Below are 20,627 nucleotides of genomic sequence, written 5' to 3' on the forward strand. Positions count from 1 at the left end.
TTAGGGTGGCATTATACCGTTCCACCAAACCGTCTGTCTGGGGGTGGTAAGCGGCAGGGCGAATCTGTTTAATGTGCAATTGCTGACATACTTCTCTCATAAGCCTGGAGGTGAAGGGGGTGCCCTGATCCGTAAGTATTTCTTTTGGAAGCCCTACGCGAGCGAAGATGTTAATCATGGCCTTAGCCACTTGGGTGGTATTGGGTTGTCTAAGAGCTACGGCTTCGGGGAACCTCGTAGCATAGTCCACTAGGACTAGCACATAACGCTGCGTGAGGGTAGAAGAGGACCGATGATATCCATTCCCATCCTCGAAAAAGGGACGTCAATTACCGGTAGGGGTTTCAGGGGAGCCCTAGGGGGAATATGGTGACTGGTTTTTTGACAGATGACACACTCTCTGCAATACTTCCTGACTTGCTGATAAATACCAGGCCAATAGAACCTTTCCAGTATGGTTTTTTCAGTTTTTTCCCCACCGAAATGACCTCCCAACAGATGACTATGGGCCAAATAAAGGACTTTCTCTCTAAAGGGGACGGGCACCAAAAGCTGTGTGGGTAGATCTTTTCTCCCCTTTCTGTACAATAAACCCTTGTGAATAAAAAACGGGACCTACTTGAAAAGGGTCCTCTCCTTCCTTCGCTTGTTTCCATGCTTATTGGAGGGTGTTGTCCTATCTTTGGGCTGCACGAAAATTCCGATCGTGATCCCAAAGAGGGAAGGGGGTATTGATCAGATAGGCAGGGCTCCCATGTTTCTTTTCCCGTCTTCTCTGTTGCCTGCTTTTCCTATCTTTCCCAGGGACCCACCCCGGGTCTAGTTCATTGAAGAAGGGTGCTTCTTCTCTCCAGTCAATCTCTTTGTTCTTCTCTTCCGTAAGTAAGATATGGATGTGGGGATAGTCAGTACCCAGGACGACCGGTTCGGGTAGGTGAGGGAGGAGCCCAACTTTCATGTTTACAGGAGGTTGGGCTAGGCAGTGTTGTATATCTACATTAGTCATGGGATATGTTTTACTGTCACCATGAATACACTGAATTTTCACAACTCCTGTGGGGGTTGAGGTTCCGCCAGGGTTGACCTGTGGTCTCATAAGGGTCTGGTGGCTCCCTGTGTCTATAAGGGCATCTCTGTGTTTTCCGTTAATGAGTACTTGATGGTGGAAGGGATGGGGATCGTCTTTTAGGGAGCATAAGAGTGCTCGGGTGTATCCAACTTCCATGGGTTCCTCTTTTTGTGGACAGGATCGTGCTATGTGACCGAATGTCCCGCAATGATAACATTGAGGTCCTACAGGGGCAGGAGGTCTAGAACTTGGGGTTAAAGGACCGGGTGCTATAGTGACAGTTTCAGGTCTGCGGGGAGTATGGTTTGGTCGAGGGGGTCTCATGGGATGACTACTGGCTTGTTTCCAGAACCCTTCTTCTTTACTATTGCATTCTAAAATAGGCTGCTGCAACCTCTACAGCTTTGTCTAGGGACAGGTCTGTATGTTGGCGGACCCATTTCTGAATGGGAGGGTGCAAAGAGGAGAGGAATTGTTCCAAGTAGATTTTTTCCAGTATAGTTTCTTTGGTGGAGGTAAGAGGTTTCAACCAATGGTCAGCTGTATCGCGGATACGGTAACAAAGTGCTCTGGGGTTTTCCTGGGGTCCTTCGCGTATATTACGGAGGCGGATCCTGTATGTTTCTTCATCTACACCCATGCGTTCTAGAATACACCGTTTGATATCCGGATAGGGCGTGGTTCCAAGGGGGTTGGCGGCTTGGTAAGCGGCCTGGAGATCCCCACTGAGAAGGGGACCAAGATATTGTCCCCAGCGGTCCTCTGGCCATTGAGCAGCCCTTGCCATCCACTCAAAATTGGAGAGGAAGAAGTCTGGATCCTCTCCCTGTACATACTTCTGGACTATTACTGAGGGAGGGGCCATATACCCCGGGGTTGTCCCAGTGCTTCCACAGTGGGGAGGCCGTATAGGGTTAATTATGAGGTTTTTATTTGGGCTTGTACATTAGATTTCAGAGAATTCGTAAAGTTCTCCAAAAAAAATAATAAAAATATTCTGAATGTCTGTTCCAGCACAGGGTTTATATAATAGTCCTTCTCTTGTTTTGGGGTCGGAGATCCAATCGGCTCTGGTGCTTCTGTGGAAGACAGCTGGGGTCCCGGTATTCTCTCAAAAACAAAAAGAAATAAGAAAAGTGGCGGTCAGTATTGTGTCCTACGTAGTTTTGCATCGTCACCTAACCACGTGCAGTTGTAAGAGATAAAGGGGATTAGATGAAGACGACCAAAAAGGAGGGTAGAATGAGATGGGGAGTTTAATCCGACTGGTGGATTCTTGTGGTAGCGTTTTATAATGCTCGTTTTACTCTTTATCTAGTATTTGGGGTGAGGATAATTGTGATGAAGAGAGGTGAAGTAAGAGTAAAGAAACAGAACCAGCAAAAGTAAAGAACACCCGTCACCAGAATGTCCTGCCCGTGTGTTCTCTTTTGTTGTATCAGCTGTTTCCCTCCCTCCGCCCCCTTTGTCCCGCCACGTACCACTAAAAGCCACAACTCTCCAGAGTTGTGGCGGCTTGTGCGTTTTCCGGGCTCCACCAGTCTTCTGTCCACGCTTCGGGAGCCTCGCGTCTTTTTCCTCGGTGGTTTCAGCTCCGGTGCTTGCAGCGATGTCAGGCGGCATCTCAGCATCTCTCCACTCGGCCGCGTCTTCCCCTTCCGGATTCTTTCCTTCCGCTGAGACCCCGGATGCGGTCTCTTCTCCGCTTTTCTGCCACTCGTGACCACGGCCCAGTGTAGCTGATTGGTGGGGTGGGATATCCGCTCCGCCTCCTTCGGGACGCTTGGCTTCCGGGTTACAGGCCTCTTCCTGTGGGAAGGAGAAGCCGTGAGTTAATTTCGATGGGGGCATTTCGTCATCCTCAACGCAGTAAGGTGTCCACGCGGTCTCGGTTGGGGCTTGGGCGATATTCGTGATCGTAAGCCCAGGGTCTTCCTCACATCCCTGCACCCACTCCATCAGATATATAACGTGAGATATCTGAAAATGTTCTATATTGGGTACTATCCTTTACATAATCTGGAAAAGAATGAGTGCCAGTGCCCAAAGCTTTGCCCAGAATCCAGCAGTGAGCGCTATTACATGTCATCATGCCAAATACTAATGTTACGTTGTCTGTAATCCAACTCAAGCCTCTTTAACCTGTTCAAGCCTAATAATCAATAAAACAAATTGGCAGTGAGAGTTCAAAGTAAAATATTTATCTGTACACAATGGTGTGAGTCCACTTTCTATCAGGGTGCTAACTTGTCACTGTACAATTCATAGAGGTTTTTATACCTTTCAGCACATCTCACTACATTTACACAGCCAATAAAGGACATACCCTGTTGTAAGGTGCTGGGGGGGGTTTCAGGAATTTCATCCAATCATAGATTGATTACAACTGTCAAAGTAAATTTGGGTATTAAATTATGAAATGTGCAACTGTTCCAAAACAGCAGAATGACATATAGGCATATAACTTTTGATTCCTTCATTTCTCAAAATCTTGTGGTTTCTGCAAGCTCTTCATGGGTCAACCTGTCTGAGGACATTTTGCAAGCTTTCTTGCTAAGGGTCACTGAATAGGCCCAAAAATGTTTTGTCTACATTCCCTCCTCTAACACTTAGGGGCCGATTCCGATGTTGTTTGGAAGGGCAACGGATCAGATTCGGGTTAGCCGAATCTGATCCGGAGCCCATGTTTCTGACCGATTCAAATACAGTGCCTGGAAACCTTTAGGGCTGATCGAATTGTTTCTGAAAGTTATTCGGACAGGTCGAGTCTTTCCGTAGCCGATTTGTACAGCTCTATGGACTCAGTTTCCGAGCGAGCGAGTACAATGACAAATTCGGACAGCCATTCCGATTCGGTTTGCCCAAAATGAAACGGTTGCCAGAATCGGTCTTTGGGGGCCTGTAGCAGGCCCCCCTTCACCCATGACCCTCCGAATCGGGTCTGTGGGGGCATCCACGGCCCCCCCTCTCCAACCTGCCACAGGGTGCAAGGTCTTCCCCAACCACCCCTTTCTTCAATGGGAGCCTGTGTTCACGTTCAAACACAGGCTCCCATTGAAGTCAATGGGACTCCGACCGAATCGGATCCGGATGCATAGGGATGCATCATACTCGTTTGGTCAGACTCCCCCGAACCGAATTGTACAGAAGCATTCTGAAACCGATTTGGTCGGTATGCTTCCCGAATGAGATCGGAAACGGGCCCTTAATGTTGTTACTTTATCTCTATTGTCATCAATTCCTTTGTTGCCTGTTCATTGATGGGTTGAGCTAAAACTGTTCTTTGAGCATGGTAAATAACAGTCATCTCTACATATTGTCCTTGTGGCTACCTTGGTCTGTACATCATTTATGTGAGGGAGGAAATACCTTGTGGTACAACATTAATGATGATACACCAGAGAACAAGGATACCAAGCCCTATCAGGGCAGCCTCAAGTATTCTTGTTCTCCCATCCTCCCAGCCAGACAGCTAGACAGCCATAGAATCACAAAGACCCCCATCCTCAAGGTCTTTGGCCTTTTTCCCAACATCTTGAATTTCCCACATTGTCTGGCAAAAGTTTTTACTGTTGTCTGGAATGTGAATGCAGCATGTCTGCCCAATCATTTTACAGATTCCGCCTTTCTTTGTCAAGAAAACATCTTGTGCCATTCTTTTCTGAATAACAATGCTCCAATGACCACCATCTCATCTGGAATATTTCCCAAGGCCAATGTGGTGTTCTCAGAAAGATCTTCAATTAATTAGGCCAATCCATTTATTCTGGGACTACTGTGTACCACTCCCAAGGGTGGAAGTATCACTCCCAAGCAACTCAAGAACTTGTTCAACCATTCAGCCAATATCCTAAGCCTCGCCCTAGTAGTGGGTTGATGATGTACATGAAACATCCTAGGCGTGACAAACGACGAGTAACAACGCCCTTACCATCCCAGGGGCAGGTAGATATAAGCCTTATGACTACAAATAAAAATAAATCTTTGTATTTCATCACTTATGGGGCATCTATTATAATCCCTTGAAGCTCAGTGTGTTGAGGTGACAGGTCAATGTATTAGTGGCAGGTGCTGTTGCATAATATTTCATCATGCACAATCTGTGTGGATACTGTCATACCTGGTGAACTCCTGATGCATATGAAACACATAATTTGAAGTTCTATTTTTAAATGGGGTACTAGCCACTTTTCATCCTTTGTTTTTATGGTAGCATTGGCAATCACAATCCTCTTGTCTATATCATGATGAGCCAGGGCTGGCTTTAGGGCGGTGCAACCGGTGCCAGCGGGTGCTGACTCCAGGGGCGCTGTGTTTGCAAGTTTATTTTGGATTTAAAAGCTCCTGCTGCCGCATTCCTTGCCTCCAGCAATTTAAAGGCAACAATAGAAATGTCAAGATAACTCTGGTGATTAATGTTCTTTCTGGAGAGAAATCTGAGTTTTGTCTACTTTAGGTTTTGACTGATCATAAAATAGCACAGAGGATGATTGAAATGCCTGCTGAAAAGAACGTGTACCATGCAGATCACAAAATCCATATAATGTAAATAGGTCAGTGGGTTACTGCTTTTCTAAGAGACATTCTTTTGTTACTTGCAGTTTATAAGTTAAAATCCCAATATAGAACATTGAATTATTAACTGTCATCCAAGAACTGCATGCACACTGTAAAGTATAGATTAATCTTGCAAAAACGGTTCATTTGGGTAGAAATCGATTCTTATTATTAAAGTGAACCCTCAACTATAGTGTTCCGTTTTCAATTCTGTGTTTGTGCTTCTCCAGACCAAGCACTCTGAAACTATACTGCTTACTATTATGGATGACATGCCGCTCCTACACCTTGTAGTCCAATGGCTTATGTAACATTTCCTATATGCTGATTAATATACATATGATTAGGCTGTCCAGAAATCGGTTAAAACCGACTCTGACTGATAGTATCCTACTGGATGAAAATCAGCTGACCCGGTTTAACCTGTGTCACTGATTTTCATCGTTGTTGCACCACTTGGCCACTTGATAGAGCCAAATCGTTACAAACCAAGCTGCAATTTAGGCCCGAGAAGGGAGCAGCTCCAAACGTGAGTCATCCCCATTAAATTCGGGGAGATACATTGGTTGCCAAGGTTGGTGGGTGGGGCCAGGTCCCATTGAAAATACTGCCCGTACTTTGTCTGGCCCCACACACCGCACCACACTTCCGACCGCCACGATGACGAGACGACGACTGCCAGTGCTCCAAGTGCTCCAACGCCCAGAAGGTAAGTTCTGTGTGTGTGAAGGGTTGGCCTATTTGTGTCTTAGCGTGAAATTGGCCTAAGGGCATTCGAGCACAAAGTGTTACTCAGTCAGTCAAAATTACTTTATTCGGCACATATCAAGAGCCATAAAAGTGCAAAACATCACAATAAATACAATATATATTACAATTAAAATACACATGTGCACATGATTTAAAAATACTACATTAAAATAGGACAAGGTCGAGTTGCTCATGAATCACAATCAATTTAAAAAAAAAAAAGACTAGGACCACTTGATTTTTTTCCTTAATCTCATCGCAATAGTCAAAAAATTTGCAATGTTAAAAATCTCCCAAGTAGTACTTAGCAGCTGGAGATACAAAAGGGCAGGTTTGACTTGTCTGAATCCCTTGTTCTTGATAAGAGGGATGATGAATTTTCTGCGGAGAGGGGACAAGTGTTCACAAAAAAAGATAAGATGAACAGTATCCTTAAGGGAGTATCTGTCACATGAACAGATCTCTAAGTCCCTGTCCTTCATCCAACCTGCAGAATCAGTGAACAAGAGATGGTATTTGTTCAGTCTAAACCTTGTCAATAAAAAGCGATGATTCATATTATTCACAATGGTCAAGTAAGGTTCTATGCTGCATGTGGTTTTTATTAGCTGATGGGCTTTGACTGTAGGTTTCATTAACTCCTTTTCTTCTCTGGCTAAAGTGGTTCTGCGCTTGTATATATCTTTTACCCATTTAAGGTCTGCCTTTGATAGATTGTTGGGGTTATCAAATATGTCAGGGCGACCTATATCGTCACTTAAGTTCTTGACGTAACGAAGCCATGGAATAGCCCTTCCGAACTCGAGTGATAAACAGTCTGTTATAATTTCACGGTTTAAATCGAGTTCCGGATTTAGCCAGATTGATAACCATTTTAGTAGGGGAGCTAAAGCTATCCGATCCGTTAGATAACCAACCCCACATTCTTGATGTACAATATAACCCGAGGTGGCCTGGGGAAGTGATAGAATGGATTTTAAGAACTTGTCCTCTACCACCTGAAGTTCCTTCACGTTTTTGAAACCCCACAGGTCCGCACCATACATGGCTATGGAAATGCATTTAGCTGCGTAAATATTCAGTATAGCTTGCATGGGTTTCACCCCCAGTTTACGAGCAAAGTCCAGAACGCCTATAATGGATCTAGCAAAAGCGTTACGTTTTGCAACTAATTGAGGGGCCCAAGATGATTTGTCGTCAAAGATGACCCCCAAGTATGGGAAGCTGGTGATTCTGGATAAAACATGGCCCTCACATAGCATGGTCTTTATTTTCTTGGGTTTACACCCTACAGTCATGACGTGAGATTTAGAGAAGTTCACGCTTAGGTCAAGTCTTTTCATGAAGTCGGCAAATGTGTCTAAAAGACTTTGAAGCCCTACTGCTGTACGCGCTAACAATGCAGCGTCATCTGCATATAATAGTGCAGGAATTTGATACTTTCCGGCCTTGGGAATATCCTTACAAGACTCTGTTAAGGCAGTGGCAAGGTCATTGATATAGAGTGTAAAAAGGAGGGGAGCTAAAATACAGCCCTGCCTTACACCATTAGAGATTCCTATCTTACCGGTGCAGTTACCCAATCGATCGTATCTGACAGTTGCAGAGAGATCTCTATGGAGATCTGCCAAAAAATAGACAAGATTTTCGTCTACTCCCTGCTTGAGGAGGATTTCCCACAATTTCGACCGATTCACTCGGTCAAAAGCCGAGGATAAGTCCATGAAGGCCAGGTATAACGTCCCTTTCTTAGCTATAGTGTATTTACCTATTAAGAGGTAGAGATTCAAGCTTTGGTCTACGGTGCCACGGCCCTTACGGAACCCGTATTGTAGGCACGAAAGGGTGTTGGAATCCTCCAGCCAATCTGTTAATTTACCCAGAACTACGCGCCCCAGGACTTTAACTGCGGAATCGATGAGTGAAATGGGGCGATAGCAACTAGGGTCCCCTCTATTACCCTTTTTAAAAATGGGTATGATCACAGACTCGGACCAAGTGTCCGGGATGCCTGCGACACAGACCCTATTAAAAACGTTCAGCAAAACTGTAGACCAAGTCTCAATGTCTGATTTAAAAAGGTCCGAGGGGACGCCATCGGGACCCGGAGCCTTATTGCTCGTCATCTTACCGATGGCCTCAACCACCTCGCCCTTAGTTACGAATAAAGTATATTGTTTAATAGTGGGAAGAGGGGGATTTAATCCACCATTCATACCCACTTCGTAGACTGACTTAAAGTGAGAGTGCCACTGGTGAACTCCAATACCGCAGTCTAATTGAGTATTACAGGGATCGCGAAAGAAAGGTTTATTAACAACAGACCAGAACTTTGCACTGTTGCGAAGGACGTCAACGGAAGAAAGTTCCTCCCAAGCGTCCTCCCGGATCTCCTTTTTCCTGATATCCAAGGTTCTAGTATAATCTTTCCTGAGTTGGGCTATGTTAGACCGGTTCAAAGGTTTGCTACTCAAGGCCGCCCTCAATTTTCTATTGGCCAAGGAACACTTTTTGTCAAACCAGCCTAAGTCTGCCTTGTCCATTGTTTTTGCTGGGCACCGAAGATCAGCTGAGATCTGGGAGCAAATTACGGAATACGCCCCTAGTACTTCCATGTTCCCTGCTTCCAGGTCAAGGCAAGTGGTCAACTCAGGGCCAACCTTCTTTTTCAAATTAGCAAAGAAATCATCGGGGATGACTTTATCCCATCTGATTCTGCGATCCTGATCAGTTGGGCGAATAAGAGATTTGTCCGTTCTATCGGGGACTGTAGCAGGCTGTGAAAAGAGATCAGACAAGATTAGGACCACAGGATTATGGTCACTGAAATGTGTCCAACCTGCCGAATATTCCTTAGTCATGTTCCTCAATCCTGAACTGATAAAGATATAGTCGATCACAGAATATTTCCCATTCCCTTTATATGTTGGGATGTTCTCATCCACCATGGCAGGAAGTAACAAGCCATGGTCAGCAAGAATTGTTTCCAAGAGTGCACCCTGTGAAGAGTGCTCAAAATGGGCCTCCCGTGATTCAGTTGGGCCTAAGGGATCCGCCAGATAGCATTTTTCTAGGCATCTGTGAGTGTTAAAGTCACCCAGGATAATGATGGGACAAATTGTCTCTATTTTCTCTCTAAATTTAGCCAAAAAACAGTGTAATGCGGTAAGATGGTCAACCGTGGTGTCTCTGTGAAAGGAGTTATAAAAATTAACGATTAAAAAATTACTACCCCCACTGAGGGAGATCTGAACTGCCAAACAGTTGCATGAGCCTGTATCGAGTTGAGTCAGCGAGCCGGGAATGCTAGCTGAGATCAGGGTGACCAAACCTCCCTTGGCCCTCCCCTTATGCGATGGTACAGCAGGTGCAAAAAAGCTTTTAAATCCGTCTAAACTCAGAGAGTTGTCCGTATCCCAAGTCTCTTGGAGACAGATTACTTCAGCTGAGCAGATAAGTTGTCTCCAGGCCGGGTCATCTGACTTATTTCTTAACCCTGCTATATTCCAGGACAACAATCTGGTTAGAGGGCCTGTGGGACCATTATAGGCACTATTAACTGTCAGAGGAACCATGTCTTGAGCTGCAGGCTGGGTTTCAAGCACTACACTTAGTTCAGGCTGCCCTAGTCACTCGTTGTCATCCAAAGTGGAAAGGGCAGAATATCTATTGAAAATAGGTACGACATAATCAGGGGATGTGCGGCTCTTTTGATAGTTATCGGTCATCCTTGTGTCAGGAGCGGGGGGATAGAAAAAACCCAGGGGGAAGACATTAACATAATCGTAATGAACTCTGGCAGAACCTGCCTGCCTCAGAATGTCCTCAACCAGCCTTGGAGATCTAAAACTTATGACGATGCAGTCACCATCTAAGCACTTATTAGTCTTACCCACCCAAGGTACACGTCTAATCATCAAAAAATTATTGTGTAAGTGTTGCCCCAATACAGTTCTATTTGACAAATAGTGAAGGGCTTTGTTTTTTAATGAAGTCCAATGTTCGCTGTTCCCGTCCACAAGCTTTGGAACATTAGCTAAAATGATAGAATAAGGGCAGGCCTCTGGAGGTAAGTGTAGTGTCGAGTCCCTCCCTGGGGGCCGATCCGCAGAACGGATCCTCCCCCTTGGATTCAGTTTGGGTATTTCTCTACCCTGAGATATGCCTTCAACAATAGGGGGTTGGGAAATGATGGAAGAGCCTATAGCTGGTGTAGTGCAAGGAAGTATAGGTTGCTGGTGTGTAGTGATCATAGAATCCAGCATGTTGTCAACTAAGGTTGTACATGCATTCAGGGAGTTAACTACCGCATGTCTTGGATCAGCATTTGGGGCCTTAGTTTGAAAGTGAGACTCAATTTTGGTGATGCGGTCCTCTATACGTTTCAAGATAGCCATTAGCGGTACAGTTAATAGCTTGAGGCGAGCATCAATAATGGACGCTATCTCTGACCCTATACACATGTTACCAATGTCGGGGCCCTGAGATGTACTGAGGTTGACTCCCCCGCACGATGACTCACCAACTAAGCAGGGAACACTAGGATTAACTTGGGGCAACCCCTGTTCAGGATTGCACTTTCTGGGGATTTTTGCCTGTTTACGTGCTCCCAGAGAGTTATTAGCCTTTCTTTTACCTGCCGTGAGTTTGCCCCCCTTAGAAGGCTGGTTAGAAGCGCCTCTTGATTGTCTAGTTCTAACGGCTACGGGAGAGGGGACAGGACTAGGGTTTGTCAGCAGGGCACGTGTAACTAAAGGGGTCTCCACCACTTCGGACCCATTTTGGGACGTGCAAGAATTGGCATCATCGGGGGGTACAACAGCTGCAATGGTCGTAGGAGGAATGCAAGATGCAACTAACCTGGGGGGTTCGAGTGATAGTCTGCGTTCCACTGACGCTATTTCTTTTACAATGGCAGATTCAGCGTGTTTTAGATAACTGTCTAGAGTCCCCAATCCCCCATTCCTTTTGCAAGTTTTGGAGCTCATTATCTACTGTAAAGGAATACAGATACAGCCCGCCCCCTAATATCTGCACTAAGATAACTGCAAACAAAAAGAAGTTGTAACAGTTTTACCTAATGGGTGAGGTCCGTTTATAGATAAAAAATGGTGTCCCACGATCACACGCCAATGGGAGGGGGCCCAGCCCAGCCTCACTCGGCCTCTGAGGGCCTAAGAGGGCCCGCCCTTTGCCCGGGCTTAGCCCGGCGCGGCCCCGCGCGCGGACCCGCGAGGCGGTGGCGTTGCTGCAATTTAAGCGCCTCCGGGCGCGCCAAAGTGTCCTGCGGCTTCCGGATCCGCCGCGAGTGCTGCTGGGGACTGTAGTCCGGGCAGGGAATGTTCGCGCTGCCGGGAACCACACCACGCACCAGGGGGAATTGTTCCACACCACACCTCCACTCTCAGATCGCAGGTATCGCCTCCACTTACTCCGACAGGGTCTCCCGCTCTGTCAGCGGCGTTGCTGCAATTTAAGCGCCTCCGGGCGCGCCAAAGTGTCCTGCGGCTTCCGGATCCGCCGCGAGTGCTGCTGGGGACTGTAGTCCGGGCAGGGAATGTTCGCGCTGCCGGGAACCACACCACGCACCAGGGGGAATTGTTCCACACCACACCTCCACTCTCAGATCGCAGGTATCGCCTCCACTTACTCCGACAGGGTCTCCCGCTCTGTCAGCGGCGTTGCTGCAATTTAAGCGCCTCCGGGCGCGCCAAAGTGTCCTGCGGCTTCCGGATCCGCCGCGAGTGCTGCTGGGGACTGTAGTCCGGGCAGGGAATGTTCGCGCTGCCGGGAACCACACCACGCACCAGGGGGAATTGTTCCACACCACACCTCCACTCTCAGATCGCAGGTATCGCCTCCACTTACTCCGACAGGGTCTCCCGCTCTGTCAGCGGCGTTGCTGCAATTTAAGCGCCTCCGGGCGCGCCAAAGTGTCCTGCGGCTTCCGGATCCGCCGCGAGTGCTGCTGGGGACTGTAGTCCGGGCAGGGAATGTTCGCGCTGCCGGGAACCACACCACGCACCAGGGGGAATTGTTCCACACCACACCTCCACTCTCAGATCGCAGGTATCGCCTCCACTTACTCCGACAGGGTCTCCTCATTATTAGGCACCCTGGAGGTTAGGTAATTTGCCTACTCTGTCCCTCTGCATCATAGGTGTCTCGGTCTACAGTGCGTACTGTGTAACTGCTGGACCTACTCACTCCATTTCCAGAAGGCGAAAAATGCAGCATTTCAGAAAGAGAGTGCCAGGCTTGGGTAGAATGAAGTATCCGCACGGCAATTCCAAGGGCATCAGATCAGGCGCGCAACTCAAATGGCTTCAGCCCCCCTCCTCCACCGTCGTGTGTGTCAGCCCGGGATGAAACAGCTTCCCAGGCACAAACACAGCCGCATCCAAGTACTTCGGAGGTCTTTAAAAGACCATTTGCTTGTTAGTGAGGCCTTGTTGTTTTCTCACTCCTCCCTAGAGCCCCTGCAGCTCCACTCTGCTGATTGCTTGAAGAATTAGCCCCCCCCCAAGATGTTTTCTTAGCACCCCCCCCCCCGAAATTTGGCTCTAGTTGCGCCTCTGCCTCAGCTGAAGTATCTTATTTAAGAGTACAAATTTTTTGGTGCACTTGATCTGTCTGTCTATGGCCTTTCGTGGATGTATGGGTCAAATCTCTCAGTCTGTCCTGTTTGGCTTTTGAAACTATAATGCACAAAAACACTGGAAGTAAAACAGATGGCCTTACAGAGCCAGGAAGTGTGGACCGCTCTAATACTTAATAACAGGGCTGCTCTGCTGCTTAAAATGTAAACAAACAAGAAGAAATACATGTAATTAATTTCTATGCTTTGAAAAAGTGCTGGGTATGCTGTGTAGGCGGGGACTGGAGGACGCACATGGATCTGGTCGCCTCTTGTAAGCAGGAGTGCTGACATGGGTTGCTCTGTGCCGCAGTGATGCTTTTTGGCACCCCAGTATGTTCCATATATAATTGGTGTGTGATTTTTTTTGCTACATAGCTATCGTGAAAATCTGGCATGTATTATTATTACATTTTTAGGGGGGGGAGTGTTTTATATAGCGCCAACAAGAGCCGGAGGTATCAGAGCGCTTTACATGAGCACCAGTTGCGTTACAACCTCTTCTAACCCTGCATCTTCACTCTGCAGATTGCTGGAAGAATTACTACCCCCCCAACCCCCCAAAAGTTTTATTAGCCCACAACCTCCTCGAAATTTGGCTCTAGTTGCGCCTCTGCCCATCTCAAAAGAAATGGTGATATTTTTTCTGGGTATAGATGGCTCTAACCCATGCGCGTATAAACTGAAAGGCACCGCTTTTTTTGTAATTAAAGCAGCATTTGGTGTATTTCAGTGTGAACTGCTCCCACGAGGCTTATAAAACGATTGCTTCATCGTAGCGCACACACAATGATTTCATGACATAGCCTCTGCCACTAGTCACTAGGATCTGGCTACTCAGTTAAACTCCATCATCATTGTCTGACAAACAAAAAGCGCAAATCTGAAAAAATCTTGCTAGTGCTGTAGCAATAATGTAAAATGAAAAGAAACAGTAAGTCCCCACCACTTCTGAATTATGTTGTGAGTTAACGATAATAATGTAAAGCCCGTCTGCATACATTTGTATGCCTAGTGAATGTGACAATATCCTTCATCTTCAAATCCCTTCGGACAGTTGGTGTCACTCACTTTGCGCATTCATTGAAAGTCGAAGATGAATGTTACACCCCATTACTTTCAAACATCGCTAGCCACCACTGAGTGACTGAGACAGGATTTTAGTTCACTGAGAAAACTCTACTGAAATCCTGGTATCTTTGGCATAAGCATGTAGCTACAGTCCAGAGAAATATGTGATACGTACCCAAAAACATTAAAGTTAGGAACACATTACAAGATACATCCAGAATCAAATTTTTTTTTAAAACATAAAATGGATTCTTATGCTATGCCGCAAATATGTGTTCTTTAATTTCACCAATTGGTTGGCAGCCTGTTTAGTGGCATCATTATTTTCTCAATAGTACGCAACCGGTTTCTAAGTGTTTTTTTTATTGATCTCAACATGCTCCGCAGAATAAAGACGGCAGCAGATTATGTGCTGGAAAACAAAGATTTCATGGTTGAAGAAGTGCGTGGGCAAAAGATGTTAATTTGCAGGTTTTGCAGAGTGACTGTCCCAATTGTAACTGGGAAGACTGCAAGCCGAATTGCTGAACATCTTGTCCCCAAGACCCACTTGAAATTGAAAAAAACACCTAATAGCGACAGCCTATGCCAGATGTCTCTTGCTGAGACAATGACACGCTTCAAAAGAAAACGTGAGGAAGAAAAGGATGTGGCACATGAATCTTTACGTGCCGTAGTGCAATCTGGAACCAGCTTACACCAAGCCGATGGACCGATTGGGAATCTGTTCCGCAAGTGTGCACCAGCATGCAAAACATTACCAAAAGCAACACAAATGTATGAGAAATACCTCCCAGAGGTGTTCCTTGCAGATATTGAACATATTTCAGAGTTACTCCAAGGTGATATAAAGATCTCTGTCACCATTGATGAAACTCCAGAGATCCGTGGCGACCCAGCAGTGGCAGTGCTAATCACATTTTGTGATGCAAAAAATGGATGGTACAGACGTATCATCATGGCAGATCTAGATGTACTGGAAACATGCAACGCAGTGTCATTTGGAATCCTGTTGCAGAGAGTTCTTACCCAGTTTAACAAGGATGGAGTGATATTGTTTGTATTTGCAGCGATTCAGCTACATATATGAAAAAGTTATGTGATGACCTGTCAAAAGCAATGCCTGAGCTGAAGTGTTTCCCTGTAAGAGATCCTTGCCACTTGCTAGGTGGTATGCTGAAAGCATCTTTACAATCTTCTGATTTAATTAAGAATACTATTGATTTTGTAGTCCATTCAGGCGCACTGTTTCGTTATGCGCGGGAACTCAAACGCAAATATTTCTCATGTTGTGTTTTGTGTGGCAGCAAAGAAAGAGTCATCCCAATTGTGTCATTTAGTCGGTGGTTCTCAGTCCTAGAGGCCGTGAATGCAATATTACCTATGTGGCGGCTGTTTACTGAATTTTTGCTTAGTGATGATGCAAAAGGCAAGAAATGTGAGGATCTTCGGGTGCATATTGATAGTGATGTCAAAAAAAGTACAATATACTGCATTCTTAGATTTTTACAGGAAAACATGACTGCTGTAGTGGACATAATCAAAAAACTTGAGTAAGAAAACACCCTTGTCTATCAAGTGTTCGGCATAATTGGTGTAGATGTCAAACATCTCCTCGAGAGTAGGCTTGGCGAAACTTTTAGTGACTTTGGCACTGCAACATGTTCCCTGTAAGAATGCTTGCCACTTGGTAAGCAAAGAAGTGTTAAGGATCAATTCAGGAAATTTTATTTCACAATGCATGAAAAATGGCTAGCTATGATGCATAGAAATGTCCCTTCACCAACCATGGCATTTGAAGTCAATGAAGCCTCACTTTGGTACACTGCACATGTGTTAGATCCTTTCCATAAAGGGGAATTTTCTCCGGACTTTGAAAAGTACAGCTTAATTTTTGACTGCTTTAATACCTCTGAGGCCATATGCACCCAGTTCAACGCATATGTTGCAGAACCTGGCCCAGAGAATCTCAACCTTGAGGTGCACAAGTACTGGCATGGAAAGCTACGTCAGTGGCCAGAGTTGGCAAATTGTGTACTGGCTGTTTTGGCGTTGCCAGTCTCAAGTGCCAATGTCGAGAGGGCCTTTTCACAAATAAAAGTGTACATGGGAAGGAAAGAGAGAGCACGAATGACCAAAGAATCACTGAAGAAATATTGTATGGTGTACTACAATATATGCGACTTGTAAAAATGTATTTGGCCCTCATATACACTGTACGTACACTGTCTATATACCATGCAACAATGAAGAAACCCAGCAATAATAAAAGCAAAGCGTTCCATAAACACCGGTAAAACACCGTTTCCGTTGTTTTTTATGGCGCGTCAATGAGTAACCACTGAAAAGCACTGGTTTTTATTAGGTATTGAAATCACTGGAAAACACTGTCAAAACACCACCAGAACTACCAAAAATAGAAACTGAAAACAGGAAAGCCTACACATGATTGATTGTCTCTGTGTAATGTGTGTGTGATGCAAAGAGCTCTGACACCCTACACTGGTTTGAGTGGCGCTATAAAACTAATTAAATGCATCTGAAAGAGAGTGGTTATGGAGACTTGAGGGGCACTGTTAAAAAGTGGTGGTGAGGGAATCCATGGTGATCACCACCTCCACCATGGATGGGGGATGCCAACATTGTTGCACCAGGCGCCACCAGCGCTAAAGCCAACCCTGTAATGAGCTATTAACCATAGTTCCTCAATCCTATATCCTGCAATTGCTCAAGGATCTGCTTGCTTGACACATTCCCAGGTGCTAGTGTCTAGTGTGGACAGCTTGATGCCCACGCACTTACCGGGGGCAGGGGGAAGCTTCACCTAGGAGTCTCCTTTGGCCAACATCTCATAGGGTCTGACCTATAACCTATGTAATGCCCAAGAAACCTGCTCTTACTACTTTCAGGTCCTCTCTCCTGCATGGGTTTTACCTACACCATACACATCTCTCTTAAGGGATGTGCTGTGCACCAAACCCCCTATTCTTAAAAAATAAAAGCACTAACTTACTGCAGTGCTACCAATGTGCCTAACCCGTTTTCCTTGCCACTATGTGCTTCTAGATACCACTGGAGGCAAATGTGCAGCATTTTGTGGAAAGACAGGTCCCATAGCAGCGGGGACTGACTTCACCTTTCTGCAGTATTCTCCTGAAAAGGTCATGAGTGGCTGGGGCTGCACACCAAGGCCGGGAGGACCCAGCAATCTCCTCACACTCTTCATTGCTATCAGCTCAAACTAATACATCTTACTCTGCAACCTCAACTTCTGTTTCGAAGTCCGAATAGATTCCAACTCCACAGCCCTACTCGAGAGCCTTGAGATCCTAGGACTCACCAGGAAATTCCAGGGGCCCACCCACAATGCATGTCACTCCGTCGACCCCATCTTCACAGCCAGCAACAAGTTCAATGTGGCCAGGATGCCGTAGACACAGCTGGGGATTCCATGACGGCCGACATCGTCGGTCCGAGGAACTCTATTAACAGGTTTCTAGTGGTTGGACTGACCACTCCTCATGGTCATTGCTGGCCTTCTTTGCAGGAGCAGACCGGACTAGCTGGCGGGGATGCGGAGGCAAAGCTGAGGCAGCACCGCAAGCAAGAGAAGACGATGCTCGAAGGAGAGAGACACAACCAGTGCAGACAGGAGCCATACGGATCACCGATATCAGGAAGGAGACCAACCAGACATCAGGTGGCAGGAGGAGTGATGAGGAAGTCAAGTAGGAGGCAAGCAGCCTGACCCTTCTGGCAGGAAGCCCAGAGAGATTTGCTGCAAGGAGCAGAGGAGCCGGCTTGTCCCCAGTAAAAGGCTTTACAGGCCAGACCGTTGCGATTCCATTCAGGAGCTGTGACATCAGGCAAGTCTCTGGAAGGGGTTCAAATAGTATTTGATGGCGGGCACTACTTAGGAAGTATTTGGTGGGGTTACGAGGGGTATACCTTTTTACTGAAACCTCCCTACAAGAGCTCTGAAGAACTGGGTTACTTGGTGGATATCAACCTCTGGAATGAATATGTCTCCAGGATTATCAGGAGACATCCTTTAGTTGGTTATGTTTTGTTTCTTCTTTGTACTTTTGTTGACGGGATAGTGTTAGACACATCGTTATTGGTGACGGATTTAGTGACTGAAACAGGCCTGATCTCTTAAAGCCGGTATGTTTTTGTTTCCCAGAGGGCCACTCTGAGCTAAAAGTGGGGAGGACTAGGAAGACGCCGTGAAGGGTTCCAGCAAGAACAAACTGAGTGACACTACGAAGAGAACACATCTTTGTGTCGATCTATAGCTTATAGTGGTTAAAAGCCCTAACAAAAAGAATAAAACTATTCCATCACCCACACTGACCATGTGTCATATACTAAAGCTTGTTAAAATGGTGTCAGAAGTGGGATTCCTGTATGGAGTCCTATCAGGCTACAGTTATGACTCAGACCGTTACAATGAAGGACATGACAAAGCAATTCTCTGAAGGTCAAATGCACTTACAACTAGTGGTAGAGTAACAAACAAAAGCGGCCCAGCAGGATAGGGAAAACCTACAGACTGCCATAAAGTGATCGCTGATAACCAACAGGGGCAGGACAAAGCAATACTGAAACATATGGATGCAATATCTAGTGCTAAGATTCCCCCAAACATCCCCAGCTCAGTCTTGCAGCAGTATCAAGTAGGGGATGACCCGGACTTCTTCTTTACAAATTTTGAAAGGTTGGCAACCACAGCTGCTTGGCCTTCTGAGCGGAAGGGTCAGTATGTTGCACCCCTCTTATGAGGGGAGCTGCAGAAGGCTTACCAAGCCACTAATCCAGCTGGAACAACACCCTATGCATGAATCAAAAAGTCTATATTAGAACGATTGGGATACGACACAGAGTACTACTGTGTTAAGTTTAGGAAGGAGAAATGGAATCCCCATGATAACCCAAGAGCTATATTCTACCATATAAAGCACTTGGGCTGCAGGTGGCTAAATTTAACCTCCTCGTCTGTAGGAGAAGTCCTGGAAAAAGTGTATATGGAGAAGATCTTGGAAGCCTTGCCAAGTGCAACACGAGCATGGATTTGTCAACATCCTAATATTACCGTGCCTGTGACGATTGACTTGGCCTGTGCCTACCACAGATCCCTACAAGTTCAGAGCGACCCACCCCTGTGCCAAACCTCTCTAGTCCAGAGTTGGATAAGTATCCCAAAGCCTATACCCAAACCCCACTCTGAAAACAACGTGATGCCCAGCAATCTAGGAAAAGAAACCAGTCAGGGACCACAATGTTTCCAATGTGCAGAGAGGGGTCACATAGCCTGGAACTGCCCCAAGAAGATTCAGCCCCCCAAACCCATGGAAGTGGGTTATACCAGAGGACATGTCTTGTGGATGGAAGGAAGTCCCCGGAAATACAGGAAAACACTAGAACTTAATCGGAACCCGGCAATAGCGTTAGTCGACTCTGGGTACCCCCTTCAGTAATCAGTCACGAGTCGGTGGCACCCCAACAGATCCAAGCAAGAGAAAGGGTTGCCATCACTTGTGTTCACTGGGAGAGGAAAATGGATCCAGTTGCTGAGGTAGCTATAAGGTGGAATGGTCCTAGTGAGAGACTGAGTGTGGAAGTAATTCCCAACTTCGCGAAGGCCACTGACTATCCTGAGTTTCTTAAACCTTTTTCAGCAAGAGGGGACTGTAACAGACAAAATGAATGGTTAGAAGAAGCTGCTTTCCAAGGAGAAACACTAGATGGGGGTAAGAATAAATGCTTGATGTCTGGGAATTAGAGACGTGTTAACGAAAAGTTTTATGTCTTAGCAGAGGAAAACAATTCTTCCTTTGTCTTCCTCCACAGAAGAGCTATGGTAGAGGCAGCTTAGTTTCCGCCCCGCCCCGAGGAAGGACACCAATCAAATTCAGGCTTGGGGTCATGCGGTCATAAAAGAAGAACAGGCATTGAAAATGCAATAGGTCTCGCCCTCGCTTAAGTTAAAGCAATTCTGTTTGTAATTAGGTTGCTTTTTAGCTTTGTTTTTATTAGTGTTTTTCAAACTTTCATGTACATAACATGCATATGTATGTATATATGTATATGTATGCATGCATTTATATTTATATAGATATGCAGATGTATATATATGTTTGTATATGTATGTATGTATATACACATACATATATATAAATGCATATGCATATATATACATATACATATATGTGCATATGTGTGTGCGTAGAGAGGTAGAGGGGTAGAGAGGGGTAGAGAGTAGAGAGGTAGAGGGGTAGTAGAGGGGTAGTAGAGGGGGGTAGAGGGGGTAGAGGTGGGGTAGAGGGGGGTAGAGGGCAGCAGAGGGGGTAGATGGGTAGTAGTGGGGTAGTAGAGGGGTTTTGGGGTAGTAGTGGGGTATTGGGGTAGTAGAGGGGTAGTGGGGTAGTAGAGGGGTAGTGGGGTATTGGGGTAGTAGAGGGGTAATGAGGTGTAGAGGGTTATTGGGGTAATAGAGGGGTATTGGGTTAGTAGAGGGGTATTGGGGTAGTAGAGGTGTAGTAG

The 20,627-nt window shown here is 46.0% G+C and overlaps 1 pseudogene; it reads left to right on the forward strand.

The window, feature by feature from the left end:
- The first annotated feature begins 14,460 nt into the window (after positions 1–14,460).
- On the forward strand, positions 14,461–16,274 carry LOC146809729 (uncharacterized; annotated as a pseudogene).
- Positions 16,275–20,627: the final 4,353 nt, after the last annotated feature.

This window comes from Triturus cristatus, chromosome 7 (assembly GCF_964204655.1).
Source record: "Triturus cristatus chromosome 7, aTriCri1.1, whole genome shotgun sequence".
Classification (NCBI taxonomy): domain Eukaryota; kingdom Metazoa; phylum Chordata; class Amphibia; order Caudata; family Salamandridae; genus Triturus; species Triturus cristatus.